Source organism: Manis javanica, chromosome 4 (genome assembly GCF_040802235.1).
Source record: "Manis javanica isolate MJ-LG chromosome 4, MJ_LKY, whole genome shotgun sequence".
In the NCBI taxonomy this organism is placed as follows: domain Eukaryota; kingdom Metazoa; phylum Chordata; class Mammalia; order Pholidota; family Manidae; genus Manis; species Manis javanica.
The window spans coordinates 29,593,803-29,618,563 of record NC_133159.1 but is presented as its reverse complement, the minus strand read 5'-3'; the positions used below and the strand labels follow the sequence as shown (position 1 = coordinate 29,618,563).

The window sequence follows — 24,761 nt, the reverse complement described above, 5'->3', positions numbered from 1 at the left end:
CGTGAATGAGAGAAGAAAATTCCCAAGGAGGAGTAAGGTCTGTCCCTCCCCTGAGATGAGAATTCCCAGGGCTGGGAGGTGTGGCGGCCAGGCAGCAAAGCCTGGGAGAGGGGATCAGGCTCAGTCTCCCAGCAGCTGTGCTGTGGTGTCTGATGTGCTTCCCCCAGCCTGGAGTATGAAGAATGGTTGTTGTGTTGCCAAGAAGCCTAAATGGAAATTGGGTCATGTCTGAGCCTGGCAGGTCACATTTTTGGGCATCCATCCATTTGGTTCAGATGTGGGGCTTGAGCCAGAGGTGGGGATCAAGAGGGCAGCCTGGGGTCCGGCCCGTCCGGCCCAGTGAACCGGCACTGGGGCCTTGCAGCATTGGGGACAAACGTCTCCTTCCTACCTTTTCTGGGAACATGATGTGGCCTCATGATAGGAGGGACCGCAGGCATTCTGCATAGGAGAGGTGTTCCTCCTGAGGGTGCTGGCTGAGTGGGGGCGATGGTGAGGGCCTCCTCAGACTTTGCTAAAGGTGGCAGGGGCAGAAACATGAGCCCTTGTTCATGCTCATGTGAGTCTGCGTTACCCTCGGTCATCTCCATTCAGAAAAAGGTAACATCTTATGGGGCTGGAGTTTGCTGTAAGCTGGTCAGGGTGTGGGGGTGAGCTGAAGAAATTTGAGAATTCTGGTATGTGACCTCAGTGAATCCCAGAGGCCTGTCCAGGGACATTCAGGTCATTTTGTCTTTACCTCAAAACAAATTGACCCCTGAACAATAGCAGCAGGTCATCCAAATACCGCTCTCTGGAGGACCTTTCCTACTGTTCTCCCAGGGGTTTGCCCTATTTGCGCATCCCGTTTCACAGGGTGGGGAGCTTTACTTAGACCTACGCTGTGGAGAGCCTCTGGGCCATCTTGGTCACCCAGGAGGAGCTCTGCTCCCAGAAATCCAGGAGAGGCTCAGGGCAGGCTCCCTGCAAGAGAGAGTTTGGACATCCGGCTTGGGTGAGCAGAGTTTGATTAGCAAAATGCTAATGCTGGAGGCATTGTAGGCAGAAGAACCTGTGTGGACCAAGCCGGGAGATGGGGAATGTGGCAAGTGTGGGGCAGTTGGCTGAGGCCAGCATTGTGGTTAATTTTATGTGTCAACTTGACTGGACCACAAGCTGCCAAGATATTTGGTTAAACGTTATCCTTGGTGTTCCTGAGAGGGTGTTTCTGGAAGAGAGTCACATTTAAAGTGGTAGACTGAGTGATGCAGATGCCCTCCTCCATGTGGGTGGGCCTCGTCCAGGCCATTAAAGGACTGAAGGGAACAAGAGGGTTGAGCAGGAGGGTATGTCTGCTGTTGACTGCTGGGCTGGGGCCTGGGTCTTATCCTGTCTTCGGACTCAGACTGTTAACTATGCCATTGGCTTCCCTGGATCTCCAGCTTGCCAGCTGTGGGTCTTGGGACTTTCTAGCCTCCATAACTGCATGAGCCAATTCCTTAAAATAAACTTCTTTCTATCTGTCTTTATCTACATGTATATATCTATATCTATATCCATATCTACATCTATATCTATATCCATATCTATATCCATATCTGTACTTACGCCTATGCCTGTGCCTGTATCTATGCCTATATTTATCTCTGTCTTTATCTGTATCCCTATGTCCTGTTAGTTCTGTTTCTCTGAGGAACCCTGACTAACACAGCCAGAGTAGTGCTCCTCAGCTGTGACTGCACATTAGCATCATCAAAAAGTATGACTCCCTGAGCTCCATCCCCACAGGTTCTGATTCATTTGGTCCCGGGTAAGAGGTGGGCATCTTTATTTTTAAAAAGCTTCCCTTGTACAGCTAGGGTGGAGAAGCCCTGGGATGGGGCAAAGAGCATGTGAAGGAGGGGAAGGAAAGGAATGTGGACTCATTCAGGGCATCTGTGCTGCAGGCATTCGTGTAGGCTTTGCGTGTTGGATAGTATATAGGCAGCCCATGCAGTAGCGAGGATTATTCTCCTCATTTTTTCAGATAAGAAAACCAGTTGGTCAGTGAGTGGGTGGCAGGCCCCAGGTCATAAGGCTAGTACAGTGGCAGAGCTGGGATTCACACCCAGGTCTGTCTGACCCTACAGTCTGGAAGATGAGCCCAGAGAAGTTTGGCCCAGAAGTAGCGTTTGCCTTCTCCTCTGGCAGCATCCGGAACAGTGGAGCCTGGTAACTCCCACTTGTGGTCAGACTGTTTCATCAATAACCCCCGCTCTGGCCTGGCAGGAGATCTTCACGCTTGGGGAGGCTGCAGGATGAGTCTCATGACAATGTTTTGTGCCTTTTTGTGTTGTCATATTAGCAGAATATTAGCATCGGACTGGGCCTCAGAAAGCAAATCATTCCTCATCCCCCTGCCTTTCTTTTAGGGTAGGGACCGTGTCATATTCATTTCTTTATTCCCTTGATGGCAGTTCTTGGAATACAGTGGGTACCCAATTAATGTTCATGGAATTGAAATAAATGACTTTAAAGGTCATAAAACTGATGCAACAAATGCTCAAAAAGTTTCATTGTCTTTTCCTGGTCACAGAGTGAGCTACAGCTGAGCTGGGACTAGAATCAGTTCTTCTGATCCCCAGGCAAGTGGCCAAAATTCCATGCTGTTGTCCCACAGCGTTGCTGGTTTCAGAATTACAGCCTCTGGGGACTGAATAGGCCTCAGAAAAGTTAATACAGCATTTTGGTCTTCATCTTGGTCAATACAGCATTTGGTCATCACAGAAATAGTCTTCATCTGTTTTCTTTATAACTCAACAGCAGTGGCTGTCTATAGTGCTGTGGGGAAAAATTCTAAAGCTCCTGAGGCAAGAGTGCCAGCCCTGGTTAGTGGTATGCCATGGATGTGGGAGTGCTTAGTGGCAGCAGGCATGCCAGGCATTTGCTGTTCCTGATTTCATCCAAATCTTTTATTTTATGGTTAAGAAAATCAAGGTCTTCTTTGGTATCCACAAAATTATATCAGCAGTGGGGGACCCTTATATAAACAGTGGGGGATACTTCAACAAATCTCAGGTGTTCTAGGGTCTCCTTAAGGAAAGCCAGCATTGGAGTTACAGCGAAGATTTTGGACTTGAAGTTGGATGAAGAGATTAGTGTGATCTCAGGCACATCTCTTCTTTCTGAGCTTCAATTTCTTCATGTGTAAAATGGAGATATAATTGCTATCTCTTGGGTTGTTATGAAGAATAAAATAAGGAAAGTCAACTATGAAGCATTGTGGGATTCAATCCTTCTATAGATTGTTTTATTGGTCCCAATTCTTTACCTTGCCCTATATATCTATATGCCTTTTGCCATATGACTTTGCACAGGGCAAAACAAAGTGTATTTCCCTAGCCCTTAACTTTGGGCTTGGCTATGTGCTTGATTTGTCCGATGGAAAGGGACAGAAGCCATAGGGTGCCGGCTTGTGCTAGTCCTTAAGAAGCATGGAATATTTCCATTTGCTCTCTTGTGCCTCTATCGTTGTCATGGGAAGAACATGCCTCGGCTAGCTTACTAGTCCAAGCTTGATGAGAGAAATGAGGAGCAGACTCAGACCTGACCTACAGCTTATTGCTGCCCAGCTGAATCTGGCCTGGATCAGTTGATGCCCCAGCTGACCAGAAGATGCCTGAGCTAAATGAATGCTTCTTGTGGTAAATGACTGAGGCTGTTTGTTACACAGCAATAGCTGACCAAGGCACCTTTGAAGGCCATTCCTGGTAATAAGCAGCTTTTTCTCCCTGGGGTTGCAATTTCATTGTGGAGTGAGCACAGGGTATACCCTGTGTGCTATAAGGGAGGAAGGGCACCTTATCACGATTGGCCTTCTCTCCCTCTTACACCTATGAGAGGAGCCTAGGGGCTCCTGGATGCTCTTAACATTGAAATACTCAACAGCTTGTGTGAGAGCCTCTCACGCCAGACATGGCTCAGAGTGCCTAACAGTCTGACTGCTCCATGCAGAACATCACTTTGGTTTTGTTTCATCAGCCTTGCAAGCCATAGCTTCTCCCCATACACAACCACCTGGTGCCAGCACCCCATTTCTGGGGTTTTTACTGCCCATTCCCCATTCTCTACCCGTTCTCTGCATCCCACTTTGGGCTCAGCCAGGGAGCAAGGCTAGTCTGTGGTGGGCAACTCAAGGGCAAAGAGGACCAGCAAGTGTCCTGGAGAATATGCAAAACACTGCATTAAAAAGGCAAAGACTCAGCTTTCTGAGTCCCATGCTCTGAAGTTCAAGCAGAAAATGTGAGAATTGATATGCTAAATGGATGCAAAGAAATCCTTCCCAGAGGTCCCCAGGTCTGAGAACTTTCCCCCAGATGAAGAAAAGAGAGGTGATGAGTGCTCTGAAGTTTTAACTGGTATTTCTTAGAGGAAGAGGTTGTTTGACCTTGAGATCACTGGGCTGAAAGAAACAAGGGCCATAGCGGGGCGGGGACTTGACTAAGATGCGCAGTGATTCAGGCACAGAGCAGGGTCTGGGCCCCGGGTGTGTTGGGAACTGATTGAGCTTTTCCTTTGCTGAGCATATTTTCAGGACCAACCTGGTCCTGAAAGACCAGGGCAGTCACCTCCCCAACATGGCTCAGTTGTCACTATCTTCTCACTGGAAAGTACCCCTCTTCAAGGTATTCACATGATATGGCCCCGCTCTCCTGTCTCAAGGGTCGCTCCTGGTTGCTTGTCCTGTTGATGGCTGTGCGCCTGTTGCCCTATGCACCTGAGTACCCTGAACATGACTGCCTTCCTGCATTGCTGGTGTTTGGGCTGTTATGGCCCCCTGATGCCGCTGATCAACTGTGGAGGCTTGCCGCACTGCTCTCTCTGGTCCACGTTTTATGTTTGGAATAGCCCACTCTTCTCCAGTCCTTCCATTCTATGAAGTTTGGGGCCAAAGAAATCCTCATGCTTTGGCAGAAAGAAAGGAGTCCCCCGTCTCTCCATCCACAATGCTGGATTGTTTCTTTCTCCCGGATTAACAGTGTTGCAGGGTGATTGATAGAGCATTCAACCCTTCGGGCAAAAATCCATCCCCATCCGTGGGGAGTAGTGTTTCTCCTGTGGTCCTGGCAAGATAATCACAAAACGGTCCAGTGTTGCTATCTTTCTAAGGGTTGGATCTTTCACTTTATCTGTGGTCACTTTCTTATACTCATGTCACAAATGGGAAACTGAGATCCAGAGAGTGTCAGTGGCTTTTCTAAGGTCTCACTGCTGGTTATTGTTGGCGTGTATGTCTGTGTCCCCCCAGAACTCATATGTAGAAACCCTAACCCCTAACATGATGGTATTAGAAGGTGGGGAGGTTTGGACGAGGTCATGAGGGTGGTGTCCTCCTGATGGGACTAGTGTCATCATAAGAAGGTGAAGAGACAGAGACCTGGCCCTGTGAGCACTCAGTGAGCGAGCAGCAACATACAAGCCAGGAGGTGGGCGCTCCCCAGACCCTGAATCTACAGGCACTTTGATCTTGGACTTCCCAGATTTCTCCTTCTGTGGGGGCCCTGCACCGGGGTACAAGGTAAGATGCTGGGCCTCTGCCTCTCAGCCCCACCTTCCTTCTCCAGCACAGCATCTCCGGGGGAAGGTAGACTGTACACTAACTGCCACCATGATCACTTAAGCTTTGTTTACATGACTCATCACAGGAGGGTGAACGTCATTCTGTCCTGCTGAGGATGATGGAGTGGGCTTAGTGGAGATCCTATCAGCTATAGTGACAAAAAGTTGGAAAAGTGTGTTTCTCCAAGAACACTTGTGGCAAGAGAGCAGGAGCAGACGTCTTGCTGTCCAACAAATGAGATAATTAATATTCCATTAACAAGGCTATTACAAGTCCTGAATGGAAATGTGCTTCATCTTCAGGTGCGAAGCCCACTTCTAAGTGAGGTGTAACAGCTGAATAAGCATACCTGCTGATTTATGTCCATAAAACTTAATTTATTAGCAATGTCTTAATTGTGATGGTGCATACAGTCTCTGAGCCATTAGCAAAATCCTCTAAAAGCCGCTGATGAGAATAATATGCCCAATAAATGGGATGAGTAGCACTTTTTCTGCTTCTGAGGCTATAGACTTGCTAATAAGGGGGGGCTGGTCTTTTAATGGAGTGGCCGAGTGGGTGGTGGTGGTAGCTCCTGGAGATCGGAGTGGAGTGTGGCCTCCTCCTCTGCCCCCACAGCTGTGTCTTGAAGGGTGGTTGATATTTGGACAAGTGGAGATCCTGGGAGGGGTGGAGGGAACAGGAGGGGCTCTCAGAGGTATGGCGAGTGTGGCACAGAAGTGGATGGGAAGGTGTGCATTACAGTGAGTCGGCAGTTCAGCTGGAGATACCTTCGTGTATTACCTCCCCTTCCCTCCCTGCCTCTACCTCGCACTGCCAAGAGCTTGGTGCTGGATTGAGCACACACAGAACCTCAGTCCTTGGGTGTCCCTTAAAATACAGAGGTCCTGTGAATGCCAGGAATACCTGGATCCCCTCTCATGTGGATTCAGACATGCTGCCCTGCTAGAATGCCTGAGCTCAGAAGTACAAAAGCCTGGTAGGACAAATAGCCCAAGGGCTTTGAAGGGCAGATTATTTTGTACAATGCAATATCCATCTAGATGAATTTAGGTTGCCAAACAGAATCTTTTATCTCTGGGAACTCTAATGGTCATAGAAGAATCATCCCTGCTTTCTCTCTGCATGGGAAGGAAAGGTGTTAGAACCCTCATTATTAGGTGAAGCAATTCCATTGACTGCTGCCTAGGTCTGACACCCAGAAGTTCTTTTCTGTTTCTTTCATGGAAACTAATTTCTGAAAAGGGCAAATGGAAAAAATGGATTGAATAGGTTATCCTGGTGGCAAGCTTTGTTACTGAGCTTGCTGCTTGCAGCTATGCACCACCCCTCCCTTCCCTGCCACTGTCCCCACAAGCGCACCAGAGGGTCCAGGGCTTCAACCCTCTTGGAATGGAATGCACGAGAGTCCTGCAGAGCAGCCTCACTGCTAGTTCTACCCAAGACACTTGTTCTAGTCAGTCCAGCTTTTGTTCTTAAACTTGTTTGGAGTCCTATTACTCAAGACCAAAAGAATCTTGAGTAATGTGTTCTACCATGCACACCCAATACTTTTCTTACTGGACAATATAGGAGAAAAGCTGAGAAAATAACTAATAATGTAAGGAAAGGATACTAGCCTTGAGATGCTACCAAATCCTGTTCTAAAGTTTAAAAAAACAATCAACTTTATTGAGATGTAATTTACATATAATACAATTCAAATATTCTAAGCACAAAGGTTGATAACTTTTGATAAAAGTGTATACCCATGTAACTACTACCCACTTATGAGACAGAACATTTCCATCTCTCCAGGCAAGTTTCCTGGTGCCCCAATGCCACATTGCTGCCAGGCAACCACTGCTATGGTTTCTATTGCTGTTGATGAGTTTTGCCTATCTTAGTATAGCATATAAACCAAGGCCCATAAATCACACAACATGTATCCTTTTTTATCTGTCTTCTTTTACTCAGCATAATTATTTTGAGATTCATTCATGCTGTTGAGTGTCTCAATAGTTCATTTTTATTGAAGAGTAGTATTCCAATGTCTGATTACAGCATAATTTGTCCATTTACCTGGTATTAGAAATTCAGGTTGTTTTCACTCTGGGGCTATTATGGATACAAGTGCTATGAACATTTATGTACAAATATATATACATATATATTTATATATGAAAATAACATTTATATATTAAAATAATGTATTTATATATGAAAATAATATATTTATTATATATATTATATATAACTTCTCTTGGACAAGTATGTAGGAGTAGAACTGCTCAGTTGTACATGTTTAACTTTGTGGGAAACTGCCAAATTGTTTTCCCAAATGGTTGTAACAATTATATATTCCTATCAGCAGGATATGAAAATTCTAGTTCCTCTACATCCTTATCATCTGATTCTGGAATTGCCTGTCTTTTAAATTTTAGCCATTCCAGTGGTTGTGAAGTGGTAGCTTATTATGGTTTTAATTTGCATATCTCTGATGACTAATGTTAATATCTTTCATGTATTTATTGGCCTTTTGTATATCTTTTGTGAAGTGCCTACTCAAATTTTGCTCATTTAAAAAAATTGAGTAGCTTATCTTTTTATTTATAGGGTTTTTTATGTATTCTGGATACAAGCTCCTTGACAAACAGGAGTGATCTAAATATTTTCTCTAGTCTGTGGCTTGTCTTTTCTTGAGTGTCTTTTAGAGCATAAGTGTTGTATTTTGATGGAGTTTAATTTATCTTTTTTTGTCTTTTCTGTCTCAGAAATCATTGCCTACCCCAAATAGCAAAGATTTTCTCTTACGATTTCTTCTAGAAACATTATAGTTTCTGGTTTTATGTTTATATCTATGATCCATTTCAAAATAATATTTGGGTATAATATGAAGTAGAGATTGAGTTTCTTTTTCTTTCATATGACTACAGTTGTTCTAACACCATTTCTTTGAAACACTATTGTTTTCCCATTGAGTTATGTTGGTCCTATGTTGTTGAAAATGAATTGGCCATATATACATTGGCCTATTTTTGGACCCTATAGTCTGTTCATTTGCTCTATGTGTTTTACCTTATAGCAATATCATTCTACCTTGATACTGCAGCTTTATAGTAAATCCTTCAACTTTGTTCTTTTTTGTCCTATTTTGGCTTTAGCTATTCCAGATCCTTTGTAATTCCACTTAGTTTTAGAATCAGTTTGTCAATTTGTACAAAAAAAATCTCTTCAGAATTTTGATTGGGATTTTGTTGAATTTATAGATCAATTCGGGGAGAACGAATAACTTAACATTATTGAGTCTTCTAATGGACTATGGTATATCTCTGTTTATTTAGATCTTGTTTAATTTTTCCCAGCAATATTTTATAGTTTCAGAGTAAGGGTATTTCAGTCTTAAATTTATTCTAAGTATTTGTTTTTCTTTTTATTTGATACAATTGCAAATAGTATTGTCTAAAATGTTCATTTTCCTATTATCTGATGCTAGGACCTAGTACTACAATTTATTTTTATTTTTATTTTTAAAATTTTTTTATTAAGGTATGATTGATATATACTCTTATGAAGGTTTCACATGAAAAAACAATGTGGTTACTACATTTACCCATATTATCAAGTCCCCACCCATACCCCAATGCAGTCACTGTCCATCAGTGCAGCAAGATGCCATAGATTCACTAGGTGCCTTCTCTGTGCTACACTGTTCTCCCCGTGATCCCCCACACCATGTGTACTAAACATAATACCCCTCAATCCACTTCTCCCTCCCTCCCCACCTGCCCTCCCACACCCCTCCCCTTTGGTAACCACTAGTTCATTCTTGGAGTCTGTGAGTCTGCTGCCATTTTGTTCCTTCAGTTTTGCTTCATTGTTATACTCCACAAATGAAGGAAATCATTCGACATTTGTCTTTCTCCGCCTGGCTTATTTCATTGAGCATAATGTCCTCCAGCTCCATCCATGTTGTTGCAAATGGTAGGATTTGTTTCTTTCTTATGGCTGAATAGTATTCCATTGTACATATATACCACATCTTCTTTATCCATTCATCTACTGACACTTAGGTTGCTTCCATATCTTGGCTATTGTAAAAAGTGCAATAAACATAGGGGTGCATATGTCTTTTTGAATCTGAGAAGTTGTATTCTTTGGGTAAATTCCAAGGCGTGGGATTCCCAGGTGAGATGGTATTTCTATTTTGAGTTTTTTGAGGAACCTCCATATTGCTTTCCACAATGGCTGAACTAGCTTACATTCCCACCAGCAGTGTAGGAGGGTTCCCCTTTCTCCACATCCTTGCCAGCATTTGTTGTTCTTAGTCTATTTGATGCTGGCCATCCTTACCGGTGTGAGACGATATCTCATTGTGGTTTTAATTTGCATTTCCCTGATGATTAGTGATGTGGAGCATCTTTTCACGTGTCTGTTGGCCATCTGAATTTCTTCTTTAGAGAACTGTCTCTTCATATCCTCTGCCCATTTGTTAATCAGGTTATTTGCTTTTTGGGTGTTGAGGTGTGTAAGTTCATTATATATTTTGGATGTTAACCCCTTGTCGGATATGTCATTTACAAATATATTCTCCTATACTGTAGGATGCCTTTTTGTTTTGTTGATGGTGTCCTTTGCCATACAGAAACATTTTAGTTTGATGTAGTCTCATGAGTTCATTTTTGCCTTTGTTTCCCTTGCTTGAGGAGATGCATTCAGAAAGAAGTTGCTTATGCTTATATTCAGGAGATGTTTGCCTATGTTGTCTTCTAAGAGTTTTATGGTTTCATGACTTACATTCAAGTCTTTAATCCATTTCTAGTTTACTTTTGTTTATGGGGTTAAACAATAATCCAGTTTCATTCTCTTTCATGTAGCTGTCCAGTTTTGCCAACACCAGCTGTTGAAGAGGCTGTCATTTCCTCATTGTATGTCCATGAGTCCTTTATCATATATTAGTTGACCACGTATAGTTGGCTTTATATCTGGACTCTCTAGTCTGTTCCATTGGTCTATGGGTCTGTTCTTGTGCCAGTACCAAATTGTCTTGATTACTGTGGCTTTGTAATAGAGCTTGAAGTTGGGGAGCATAATTCCCCCTGCTTTATTCTTCCTTCTCTGGATTGCTTTGGCTATTTGAGGTCTTTTGTGGTTCCATATGAATTTTAGGATGATTTTTTCTAGTTCGTTGAAGAATGCTATTGGTATTTTGATAGGAATTGCATTGAATTATTAGATTGCTTTAGGCAGGATGGCCATTTTAACAATATTAATTCTTCCTATCCATGAGCACAGGATGTGTTTCCATTTATTGGTGTCTTCTTTAATTTCTCTCATGAGTGTCTTGTTTTCAGAGTATAGGTCTTTCATTTCCTTGGTTAGGTTTATTCCTAGGTATTTTATTCTTTTTGATGCAATTGTGAATGGAATTGTTTTCCTGATTTCTCTTTCTGCTAGTTCATTCGTGTATAGGAATGCAACAGATTTCTGTGTATTAATTTTGTATCCTGTAACTTTGCTGAATTCTGATATTAGTTCTAGTAGTTTTGTAGTGGATTCTTTAGGGTTTTTTATGTACAATATCATGTCATCTGCAAACAGGGACAGTTTGACTTCTTCCTTGCCAATCTGGATGCCTTTTATTTCTTTGTGTTGTCTGATAGCCGTGGCTAGGACCTCCAGTACTATGTTGAATAGAAGTGGGGAGAGTGGGCATCCTGTCTTGTTCCCAATCTTAAAGGAAAAGCTTTCAGCTTCTCACTGATAAGTATAATGTTGGCTGTGGGTTTGTCATATATGGCCTTTATTATGTTAAGGTACTTGCCTTCTATACCCATTTTGTTGAGAGTTTTTATCATGAATGGATGTTGAATTTTGTTAAATGCTTTTTCAGCATCTATGGAGATGATCATGTGGTTTTTGTCCTTTTTGTTGATGTGGTGGATGATGTTGATTACAATTGATTTTTATTCTGTGATTTTGCTAAATTTTCTTATTTATTCTATTAGTGTTTTTTGTTAGAGTCCTTGGAATTTTCTACAGTTACACCATTTGCAAAAAAAAAAAAGTCATTTAACTTCTTCCATTCTAATCTTTATGCCTTCTATTTCTAACCTTCTTTCTTTTTTGTTATTGTACTGGCCCAGACCTCCAATACAGTGTCATATAGATATGGTGAGTGTGGACATCCTTGCCTTATTCCTGATATTAGGAGAAAAACAGTAAGTGTGAGGTTAGCTGTTTTCTATTTCTTCTTTTCATAAGTGTCTCTCATCAAGGTTGAGGAATTTCCTTCAATTTTTAGTTTGCAGAGAGCTTCTATTTTGGTCATGAAGTTTCGCACTATAATTCTACATTCATATTGATTTAGGTATTTTTCCTATATGTTAAAATTCATAAATACTATTCCAAGAGAAATTTTGGAAGAAAAAAATTAAAACCTAAAAAATTAAAGTTATGGATAACTGAAAGAAAACATGGGATAAGATCTTCATATTTTTTATAATTTAGTGGTATGGAAGGCCTCTTTAAGCATGACCCAATAACAAACCATAAAGAAAAGTTATTAGATTCGACCATATAAAATTGTAAAATTGCTATTTTAAAGATGTCAAACACAAATATAGAAGACTAATTACCACCTGGTTAAAAATATGCAATATATATGTTATATCTAATATATGAATAGTTCATATACCTCAATGAGAAAAATTAGAGCAATCTCATAAGTAAATGGGGAAAGGGTATGATTAAGTCATTTACAAGAAATATAATATCCAACAAAAGGAAAAGGTGCTCAATCTCAATATTAGCAAAATAAACCCAAATTGAATAATAATAAATGTTATATAACAGATTGGCAGTTAACACACTGCTAATATTCATTGTCAAAGAGGGTGTACAGAAATTTTCTTATTGGTGGGAGAGCAAATTGCTATGATACTACTGGAAGACATTTGCTAATATTTATCAAAAGTCTTCAAAATGTGCATACCTTTGAACCCCACAGTTCCACTTACAGGAATTTATTCCAGAGCAATAATTGAACAAGTGAGAAAAAAGTTCTATGTAAGGATGCTTATTATAAATTATTGATAACATCAAAATTTGGATACAACCTAAATACCCATCAGCAGGGACCTGAGTAATTGAGTAGATTAGCCATTCAGTGGAATACTCTGTAACTATTTAAATGGACTTATATTTATTAGATTGGAAAGATCTGCTTTGTTAAATTAAAGATGATGTGTGTGTGTGTATGTATGTTAAGATTCCATCTTTTTGTATTAAAAAAAGGAAATGTGTGTATGTATATGCCCAACACAATGATTGGCACATAATAGGCACTCAATAAATGTTGACTGGTTGAATATCCAAATAAAAAGAAAAGGCATTTGATATACACTTGGATGAAAGGGTAAGACAAGACCTACTATGACATCTGGAGGGAGATGGAAGGTCAAGAAAGATTATTTTTTACTAGGATGGGAGAGACTTGATCCTTTTTGTAGGCTGAAGGGAAGGAGCTGGCTGAAAGGGAAACCGGAAATGGGGAGGATGGCACCACGCAGGGGTCAGAACAGATGGGAAGGGACGAGATCGCTGGCACCAAAGTAGGGATTAGTCCGAGGATGAGGATGCACCCCTCTTCTGCTGTGATGGAGGAGGAGGGGATGGGTGTGGTGCAGTGGTGGCTGTCAGGTGGGGGGCAATAATTACAGTTCGTTCATGCTTGCTTTTCTCCAGGAGTAAAAGACACATTCCCAGTTGGTGTTTCATCATCTCACTACCAGAAAGACCAGAGTTTTAAGGTTCCCGCTTGATGAAGTTGGCTTGACACAAAGCAATAATGAAAGTTGCCAATGGAGAATGTGGCAGGAATCAGACCGGGTGTCAAATTTACTCAACTCCTCTGTGCAAATAGGTAATTACGAGGCATCTCTACCAGTAGAACAGATCAAGATTCTTCTCCTGTGTAAGCCGGCACATGTTTAAGATTTCCAGAATACAGATATACGAAATAATGATTCTAATAAACAGTGGTTATCTTAACTTTATTTTCAGGCCATAAAACACATCCTTTGATAAATTATTTCACCATCTATCCCCAAGTGCACCTCTCCATGCAAGCTTCCCCTCCCCCGGCCTGCAGCAGCCCGAACAGCAGCTCCATATATTATTCATTCCAATCAAATAAGACACAGTGGTGCCTCAGTAAACTTGCTTTTCATATCAGAATTGCTCTTATTGAGTAATACACACTGCAGACCCCAGCTTCCAGCACCAGGCCTGAAATGAGCAATTCTCTCATTGTAATAATGTGCCTCTGTCATCTCCTTATTATCAGCATGATAAAAGATGAAATATTCACAGATGCTGCCCTCCTAACCTGATCACAGCTTGATATTTGAGCTTTGGAAATGAGTTTTATAAGCTTTAATATACTCCTTGGCGGAGTGACCCCTGAAATTAAACATTATTACAGAGCGGATATTTAAAAAGCTGGGGCCGCAAATTACATCAAAATGAAAATATTAAGGAGTATTACGAATATACCAAGTGGGAGCTCACAGCTCTGGAAGCTGTGAACGCCGGAGAACTCCACACGCGGGTGTCAAAAACATCAGAAAAAATAATAACAGCAGAGACACCTTGACTTCGGTTATTTTATACTTAGGACTAAACGAAATTATTTGAATGGATTTTTTTTTTCCTCCTGTAGGCTAGCTTTCCAGAAGGAAAAAAAAAAAGCCCATTATTCTCAACTTTAGGTTCCTAATACATTTCACGCTTGGTTTAAAGAGGCACCTTCCTTTTTTATTCCTAGTGCATGGATAAATAAAAGAAATACCTAAATATAATGAAACCAAAGATCATGCTAAGAAAAAAGTGAGCAAACACGACTAGAAAGAGCCCCTGGATTCAATTTCCCCTGCGAATGGCATTCTGATGGACAGGCTCCCAGCAACATGGGGGGCTGCAGGAAACCAAGGGGGGAAGTGAAGGGGGCTCACCAGCCTGCTGCGGGCTGTGGCAGCCTCCACATGGGGTCCTGGAGATTCTCTGGGGCATAGCACTGCCTGAGCTTCATACAAGATTTCTTTTTGCTTGGTGGTGGGACCTGGAGTTGGGTACTATTGATGCAGACCAGTGAAGACTGGCTTGATGCCTGACTCTACTGCTAAACTGAAGTCTCATGAGGGCAGGAACCATGCCTGGCTTGTTCCCATCTGTGTTTCCGACCTTAACCCTAGGACTCAGTGGCCCTTCGTCGATACCATATTTGTTAATATGAATGCAGAAGGACAAACGACTTCCCAGTTTTTTTCCTTCCCAGCCCCCTGTGAAGAACTGCTTGGAGGGGCTCTTTGTCTCCATGGACCTGCAAGGAACACACGGGGAGCTTTCCAAGACCCTATCCTTCCCTATTTACCTGGGGTTGTATAAAAAAGTTGCAAATTATACTCAGAAGCTATTCCAAACTTTTTTTTTTGATGCAATATAGACATGTTGCTATTCTGCCTGCCATGGAAAGCTTTTTTGTTGTTGATTTTTTTATAGTCATCTCTCTAGGCCTCTGTTTCCTCAGCCGCAGAATTGGGGCAGGAACATTCTGCTCATATGAATGAGAAAACATTCTGCTCATGTGAATGAAATGGTATGTTAGGTCCTTTACCCCTTTAGGTTTTTTTCTGGCTCAGAGATGGTGCAGATGTATTGACTGATTCAAAATAATCTTTTTTTTTCTTTAAAGGAAACAAAGAAATAAAAATCCTTCTCCTCAATGAAACATCAATGTTTTTAGATGCCAAGATTTTATTACACAAACTTCGAATGTATTTGTGTGATTGGGAAGGAAAAAGAAATCTATAGTTTAGGGGATTAAAAACATGGATTTGGGAATTGCTAGAGTGGGGTTTGAATCCTGATTTGGTCTATTTCTAGCTATAAGATCTTAGGCAAGTTACTTAACTTCTCTGAGGCTTAGTTTCCTCATTTATAAAAATAAGAATAATCGTAATGTGTATTCCATTTGCCAACTTCATGCCAAGATATAAAGCTGACTGTTGAACAACGTAGGGGCTCAGGGTGCTGACTCTCCATGTAGTTGAAAATTCATGTACAACTTTTGACTCTCCCCAAACTTTACTAATAGCCTACTGTTGACCAGAAGCCTTACTGATAACGTAGTTGATTAACACATAATTTGTGTGTCATATATATTATATACTGTATTCTTATAGCAAAGTAAGATAGAGAAAATATTTTTGCAAATCGTTGCTAATCTCCAAAAAAATCTCAAATATATTTATTGAAAAAATATGCATATAAATGGACATGCACAGTTCAAACCTATGTTGCTCAAGGGTCACTGTATATGTAAAAGAAAATTAAGTAAAAAATATAAGGATTAGCAGAGAACAAAATAGTTTTTATTTGTAGATCTATGATTGACTATGTAGAAAACCCAAAAGAAGCTATAGATAAATTATTAGAATCAAAATGAGACTTTATCAGGGTTGCTGGATACAAAATCAATATACAAAAGTCAACTGAATTTTTACATTTCAATAGCAGGTTGGAAAATTTAATTAAAATGAGCAATTCATATTAGCAACAAAAATACTGAAGTACCTAGGAGTAAATAGAACACAAGCTATGAAAGTTTTTTAATGGAGAAAATTATAGTTTTATTGAAATATGTTAAATTAAGACCTAAATGGATATGTTCTTGGACAAAATACCCAATATTATAAAGATATAAATTTCTCAAACTGCTCATTTGATTGGATGCAATTACAGTTAGATTTACAATGGGCTCAGAAACTGACGAACTATTCTTATATTTATATAGTACAGCAAATGACCTAGGTCCTTCTAAAGAAAAATACAGTAGGGCCATTTTTCTATACCAGGTAGTAAAATTTATCATAAAGCCATAGTAATCGAGGCAGTGGTAGATACATAGGACAATGGAACAGAACAAAGAGCCCAGAAACAAATCATGCATACATGGAAATTTCACTCTTGATGGAGTGGACATTGCAAACTAGTGGGGAAAGAATGGCATATTCAATTTATAGTGAGAAAAATTTGTTATCCTTAAAAACAAAAAGGAATTTGGTTCTTACCTAATAGAGATACATTCTATGTGGATTAAATCATTAAAAATGAAGGGAAAAACTAGAAAACATTTAGAATACAATATAGGAGAATATTTTCATGATCTTGAGGTCATGAAACATGTACACTGTGAAGACAAAGATTAATAAATTGACTATGTTAGAATTAAGAATATATTAATCACAAGGCACCATAGATTGCAAGAGAAGCCATAATCTAGGAGAAGGTGTTTGTAATACACACAACCGAGGATTAATATTCAAAATATATAAAGAATGATGGCCAATATGTAAGAACAATACATTTGTAATAGGCTAGTAAGCAAGAGACATAAACAAGTATTTTCCACAAGAGGAAACATGAATGGGCAATAACATGAAAAGATGCTCAACTGATATTTAGGAAATTACAAATTAAAACTGTAGTGAGATATCATTATATGTCCACCAGATTGCCTCCAATTAAGAAAACTGATAGTACCAAGTGATGGGTGGGTTGTGGAATGACAGAAACTCTCATTTACTACTGCTGAGAGTTTGAGTTTATATAACCACTTTGGAAAACTATTTTGTGAAGTTGAACACACACAAAAGCTATGATTCAATAAACCCATTCCAGTGCATACCTTATGGAAACTCTCATATATGCGTACCAGCAGATGTGTACAAAAATATTCATAGCATAATTTTCTATAATAGCAAGGATGATGGACTTCACTAAAATGGCAATCTATAGTATAACAGATAAGGAAATTGTATTAAATTGATACAATGGACTAGTATTCTGAGAAAAAAATGAATATATCACTGCTGTATGTATTAACTAGGATGAACTTACACATCAATGTTGAGTGAAAGAAGGAAGTCACAGAAGAATATCTATAGTGTGATTCCATTATGAGAAATTCAAAAACAGGTTGAGTAAAATAATATTTTGTTAGGGGTAGATACATAGATGATAAAACAATAAAGAAAAACTAAGGAATGATTAAAATAAAATTAAAGATAGTGGTTACCTTGGGTGGTTGGGATCCATAGGAGAGGGTATAAGACGGGGAAGAGTATGTAGGGGACTTCTAAGATACTGACAATATTCTGTTCCTTAACTGGGGTTAGGTGTACAAAGATTTTTATTTCATTATTATTCTTCAAACAGTACATATGTGTTTAAAATCTCCTTTGTGTAATATATATTTTATAGTGAAAAACAGAAAAAAAATAAGAAGTGACTTGCCCACAGTGAGATGCTGAGCTGGGATTTAAACCACAGTCCTTGGACTGGTGTCCTTTGCTGAAGCATCGCTGCAGAACTCTCCACCTTCTCCGGCTGTGGCTCTGTTCTCCATTGTGCTATGTGCTCATGACTCTCTAGGCCCTATGGTGTGGCTCCGTCTTCCAACATGTAGGCCTCCCCCACTGGATAACAAACTAAAAGTTATGAGGCCGTATTTCCAATCAGGACTGTGTATTTTCCTTCAATCTGTCCTTAGGAAACAACGTTGAAACACCAATACCAAATGTGTTAGTCATTAGCAAAAGGGCCAGTTTGCAAGTCCAGTTTCTTCATTTCAGACTAATGACAACAATTCTAATGTTAACAAACATCTATTGAGTGCCTTGTGTGTTAGGCACTATTGTAAGCACTTGGATTTAGTCCTTCCGGCAGCCTCCAAGGATATTATTATAGGTCTGACCTCAGAACCTTGACCACTCTGCATACATTCAGCTGTTTATCACATGCCTACTATAGTTAGGTACATGAGATAGTAGTGAGCAAACCAGACCTGCTATCCACTTTTATGGAGCTAATAATCTCATGGGGAGGGCAGTTACTCACCCAAATATAAAATCACAAATGGTGGTGAGGCTGTAGAGGAGAGGTATAGGGAGCTATGAGGGCATATGTTGGGGGCCCGATCTAGGCTGGGAGAGTGAGGGAGAGTTTCGCTAGGAGGGGAGGTTCGACATGACAGTTGAGTGGCTGTGGGCATTAACTAGTCTGGGGATTTTGTTTTTACACAGAGAAAGATGGGTATAGAGCCATTGGAGACCAGGACAGTGCAGGGGAAGGGTATGAGTCTTTAGGACAATCAGGTTAGAGAAAACTGACAGCTCTATTTTCACAGGAGCCTTCTTGTTTGCAGACAGCTCCAGAGGTAACAAGAGGAATGAGGGCAGCTAGAGAAACATCCTATCCTAACCCACTCAAATGGGCTGATGGGTTATAACATGTACATCTTGGGCAGAGGCCTATTTATTTGGTGTGCAATGGGAGACAAGACAGATATCCTGCCCTTCCAACTTCCCTTCCGGAACTCAGGGAAGCTTCTTTCAGGATCTGGCTTTCTTCCCCTGAGATGGAGGTGGCTGCTTTTGGACCATGGCTAAGTTACTTCTTGGCACCTGACTTGAGGAGCTTGTTAATGCAGGAAGCCAAGAAAAGCAGCCAGGCCTCAGTGTTATCCAGACGAATAGGATTCTAGCTGTCTCAGGTTTTGGCTGAAACTCTGTCTTTTGTCTTTCTCCCCTTTTACTCTAATTAGAACTAGGGTCTGCCTATCATTTTTCCATCTCTTCCACAGTTGCTTATTTCTATTTTTTCTCTATGAATTTGGACCGATGCTTGCAAGCGTCATAAACTCAGTTGGAGCTCGCAAAAAAAAAAAAAAAAAAAAAAAAGGGGCGGGGGTTAAAAAGATGTTGGAGTGTTTCATGAAATCCAAAGACAGCACTGAGGCTGGGCCTTTGAAACAAACAGACCTAGGGGGTACAGCACAGATGAGGAACCCTTCTCCATTTCTGCAACTCACAGGGCGAATGAGGGCTCTGCTTCATTGCCTTAGTCATGCATAGAGCAGAGAAGAGCTAGGCTGGCTCAGGAAGCAGAACAAAGCCATGGGCAAGAGGAAGGGGATGTCCTATTTCTTGCCATCAACCTTGGAAAATTTGACCACTAATAAAATGTAGTGCAGTGAACGTCTAGACCTGACCCACTGGCCATCTCTCTCCCATCAAGAGAAGTAAGTGAGAGAAGGTGGAGTGTTGCTAGGTTAGTGCCCTTTATGAGCTGAGTTGGAAATGTGAGGCCAAGAGAGAAAACTTCCCATCAATACTGGTAAATTGAGTGGGGCCTCAAAATCTAATCTAAACCATCAACACACTCACGCAGCAGCCCCAGACTGTGCCCAGATCTCACTCTGTTTAGAGTATGCTCCCGCTCTGATGCCAGAGGTGGGCACTGGCTCCTCACTGGCCCACCTCCCCAAAGGTGGCTACATTTAAGGGGAGACTGGCTTCTCATTGACTCATTTATTCCCAAAGTTGTCGTAGCAGAAGCAAGGACTTACTGCTCATTGGTCCAGCTGCTTCTATCTTAGTACATCAAAATATAGTAATACCAGAGGCAAATACATTTTTGCATCAGCATTTGCCAGTGGACATAAAGTTACTTCTGCTTTCTTATCACGGCTCTTGAAGAACATGAACATGCACAGCATCCGCTTTTCTCTTTTTATGTTCCCAGATAATCATGAACAGAATTTTAAGAAAGTTCTTGATATATATTTCTAGGCTGTAGGTCCAAGATGAGGCACAGAATTGGAAAGAGGGCCATTCCTTCTGCCTCTGTGTGGAATCCACCCAGACCCTCTTCAACAAGTCTGGATCTCAGTGCAGGGGTGGGGGGCTGGGGGTCTTCCTTGGGGTTTTATCTCAACCTGAGGGGTGGTAGTGGCTGCTGCTTAGAGCAGCTATTCCTATATTCTTTAGAGTTCTCTTTGCTTATCCTTTGTTATTCTTGTAACTCCTGTTACAGTTACTAATTCTTACATTAAACTTTCCCTGTTCAAATTACTGTGTTGCCTCTCTTCTGATTGGACATAGACTAATACAGCCAGATAGAAGAGATATGCCTGCATCAAAGAAAGAAATACAAAGTCTCAAATTAGGTATTTTTATTCCCATTTCACAGATTGGAACTGAGACTAAAGGGGATACATCTTCTGCAGCAGATGCTGTTGGTACCCTGCCCATTTCCCCTCGCCCTTACCATTTCAGTACACTTACCTCTGCCAGAACCTGCATTTACTTTTCTGTGCCTGAGTGCTGTCTCCATCTTTCAAAGCACACTTTCCCCTTCTCTGTAGCAGGCTAAAGTGCTAGGGGAATTAAGTGCTCTTCTGGAGCAGCCCTCAGCCAATGACTGACAGGAGTTGGTGCATAAATACTCAGTCTCCTTGCTCCCTGTGATGGGATAACTCTGGCTGCTCATGTACTGCGACCTCCAGTTTCCTTAGTGGGTTGAAGCTCCATTGCCCAGCAACAATTGGTGCAATAATGCACCTGGGGCAGAACAGCTGAGACGGTGACATGGAGATACCGGCTCTTGTGATGTCCCCAGTCTCCTTCCTCTAGGATGGTTCTGGAACATTCTCCTGAATAAAAATAGCATTTATTTGCCATGGAACGGTGCTTAGCCTTTACATACATAATCTCATGTCAACTTTATGACAACCCTATGGTGCGTTCTATCCTCACCCCATTCTAGCCCACCTTGGTATGAGCTGGAAAGGGGCAGCATGGGATTCGGATCCATGCAGCCTCTGTCCAGAGCTGTGCTTCTCATCTGTACACAACTTCAGGATCATTAAAAACAGTAACAGCAAATAAAAAACCCAAAACTACCTTTCACTCAGCTGCTTTGCATGAGTGTCTGATCCTTGGTGCTAGGCAATCGTGACTTGAACAGAAGTTTTCACAGAGGATTCCATTTTCCCTTCTGGGTTTATCCTGTTTGACTATGGTATCAGTGGCAACATCTGCTTTGTATTTTTACAGACTCTTTTTAAAGCGTGTACTTGAAGCAGGTTTGTTTTTTTGGGCTGAGTATGTTTCATTTCTCTGAGAATCCACATCTCTCGGGCACAGGGGGACTGAACTGTCTGGATTGTTTGATCATCCGAGCAGTCTGTGCCCTACGCTTGACTGCTTACCACTCCTTCTTCACCCCCTCCATGGATGAATCCACTCGAACAGGGTTTTACACTTTCCTCATAATTTATTTACTAATTTAGGTGCTCATTCTGCAATGAGCATTTTTTTGGCACCTATTATTTCCTAGACATTGTGCTGGTGGTCAGAGAGCTCAGGTGACAGCGTCCTTGCTTCCAGGAGCTCGCAGAGTGTGGTGTGGAGAGGCATGTGGGAAGGGCGAAGGTTGCTGATGACCCCACAACATCCCAAGTGCTATCACAGCGGTAAGCACAGGGATGATGAGATGCCTGAGACAGCGTGTGCACCAGGCGGGGTTTTTATCAAGGCTTCCAAATGAGTTGTTTGTAGTGTTGGAGGACAGGTGGGTGTTTGCTACATAGAATGGGGGGGAGGCAGGGAGCATTTGAAGCAGAGACAAGAGCAAGTATCAGAGTCAGGAGGGAAGTTAGGAGAATTGCATGTCACCTGGTGTTGCAAAGGCACAGGTGAGTGGGATAGGGCAGAGTGACCAGAGATCACACCTGAGGGCTTCAGGGGCCTGACTGAGAAGGAGCCTCACCAGCAAGTGAAGGAGCTCCACAGAAGGGTTTCAGCCAGGCAGGGTTGCAGAGGCACTTCTTATGGTGGCAGTGGGCAGGAGCGGGTAAGAGTGGCAATTTTCAATGTCAGAAAGTCCAGTCGCGTGACAGGTGCTCTAATCCAGGAGAACAGGAAAACAATGGCACTGGGGATGGAGGAGAGAAAACAGATTTGAGAGCCATTTGGGAGGTAGAACTGGCTAGACTTGATGGCACGGAGCAGTGGGAGAAGGAAAGGGAGGCATCCTTTGTTCTTAAGTCAGTGGCTTGGGTGACTGTGTGGTGGTGGCACTGTTTCCTGAGATGGTGATGACAGGGAGGAGCAGGCATGGGGGCTGGGCTGGGTTGGGCTGGAGAGATGAGTTCAGATTTGCATCTGCTGAGACAGATTTGCCTGTGGGGCATTTAGGGGAATGCCCTGTATTTGGCAGTAGAATGCTAGGAAGGGGTCAGAACCAGAGAGGCAGGTGCTCAAACAGCATCCTACAGCTGTCCTGGCAGTGAGGGGTGGTGATGGTGTAAGGAGAAATCTTTTGCTTATCTTAGGCATCTTGAGTCTTTTCTTATGAGTTTTTTTACTTGGAAAATTCCCCTGTTTGGGGGGCATATAGTCAAATGGCAATGTCCGTGCACCCAACACTGATCATTCCCCTGGAGTGAGGTATTGTCCCACCATTTGGATGTAGCAGTTTAGAGCTGATGTGGAGATTCTGTTTCCTTGCAGTTCACTGATACATTCCTTGCATTTGGTATCCATCGTCCTCTGGCCATCACCAAGTCAAGGGGATTCTGATATTCCTTTCCCTGATCCAACCAAAGCTCTTTGTAAATTGAACTCAGCAGGAGTAAGTCCAGTGACCTCATAAATAGTGGAAATGATTGCAAATCAGAATTCATATATGTTCCTGACTCAGTGGGTATCCTTCTCCCCCACAAAGGAAGCAATCATCGCTTTCAAATTTCTGTTTGCCCTTTCACTCAGCTATGCTGGTGGAAAATATATAGAGAGATTTTGCTGTATAAGCCTGAAAGGTCCACTTCCTCCAACCTGAAAAAATAAAAGCCCTGTATCTGGCCCTGTGTAGTCAGGTGGTTGCACTTGGGGAATCACCCAAGGTGTGAGGGTCTGGCTAGGGGTTCACAGAAAGGGTCTTCCATGGCCATGAGGGAAAATATTTCATACTCTAAGAAACACTTAAAAATGTTGTGACAGATACTGCTGATGCTCCATCAGCATCTGTGTTTTCCCCTCCTACAGCACACGATATTTCATGGAGGTGGGACCAGGTTACTCATTGTGGTCAGTGATTATGCCCCTTCTGGGCTTAGCCCCTCATAAAACCCTCCACATTCTCTTTCTTCCCTGTTTTCTGGCTTTTGTAAGTGATCCAATGGAGGACCCGAGTCCCTAAATGTGATGGAGCAACTAAATGGAAGGAGGTTGAGTCCCTGAATGACTGTATGGAGCAGAGTCCCATTTACTGATCTGCATTCAACTGTGACTTGAAGAGGAAATAAGACTTTCTTCTGTTTAAACATGGAGATTTAGGGGTTGGTTGTCTGATGAAGCAATTAAATAATTCTCTCTGATACCTATTTCCTCACTGAATACTACTTTTTGAGCCCTGCTAGGATTTGTATGAAAAAGCCTTCTTTTTTCCCCCTTTCCTTCCTTGACCCTTTCTCCACTTTTCCCTAGAGAGAAATATGTGAATCCAGTTAACTTCTGGTTCTGATGCATAAAAGGTACCTAAAAAACAGTGAGAGCAAGGGGCTGCTTGGGAGAGAGTATGGGTAGTCTTGGATTCTCATCTTGCTTGTAGCTTTGACTGGCTGAAAAATCACCTAATTTTGTCTGACCTGTTTCCCCACTTGTGAAATGGGCATATGTGAATAAGAATTGCTGTAAGGGTTTGATGAGGTCATGCATATGAAGTCAATTTATAAACTGTAAAGCTCACTCTGCCTGTGGGTGACTGTCTGAGAGGATGTTAAAACTTACCTGTGTGATGTTTTCATTCCCACTGTCCTCTCACCTTTTCTCTGCAATTCTGGGCAGCCACATCCTTTTAGTGGAAGTACCAATGTTGTGCTCCCAATTCCTTCATGTTGCACTGGTGGAAATATTCCCTGGGTAGCATTTATAGAATGTTAAGGTTAATTTTGCTCACTCTCATGCTTTTTTTCCTCTTCTTTTGGTTATTGCTAGATTTATGGAAGGAGAATTCATAACAGAGTTAATAAGTCAATTAAATTTCATTTAGTTTACAAAGAACCTCCATTCTAAAATCACCCAAGAAACAAAACTACATCTATTCACACAAATTGCAATGCTTTTCTCTGAATAAACAATTTCTTTTTGTGTTTTATTGTTTTTATGTCCTAAAAGGACAGAGAAATTCAGCAGTCTTGGAGTTTCCATAATTTCAAAACTATCATTTGCTTTTTCTAATTTGTCCTAATGAGCCTACATTTTTTCTTTATCAGACCCATTTTCTCCGGCAAAAGGTC

At 41.6% G+C, this 24,761-nt stretch overlaps 1 long non-coding RNA gene across 5 annotated transcripts in view; it reads left to right on the top strand.

The window, feature by feature from the left end:
- The window catches only part of LOC108409306 (uncharacterized), a 370,244-nt gene that overhangs the window by 36,263 nt on the left and 309,220 nt on the right, over nucleotides 1–24,761 (top strand). The window lies entirely within an intron of this gene.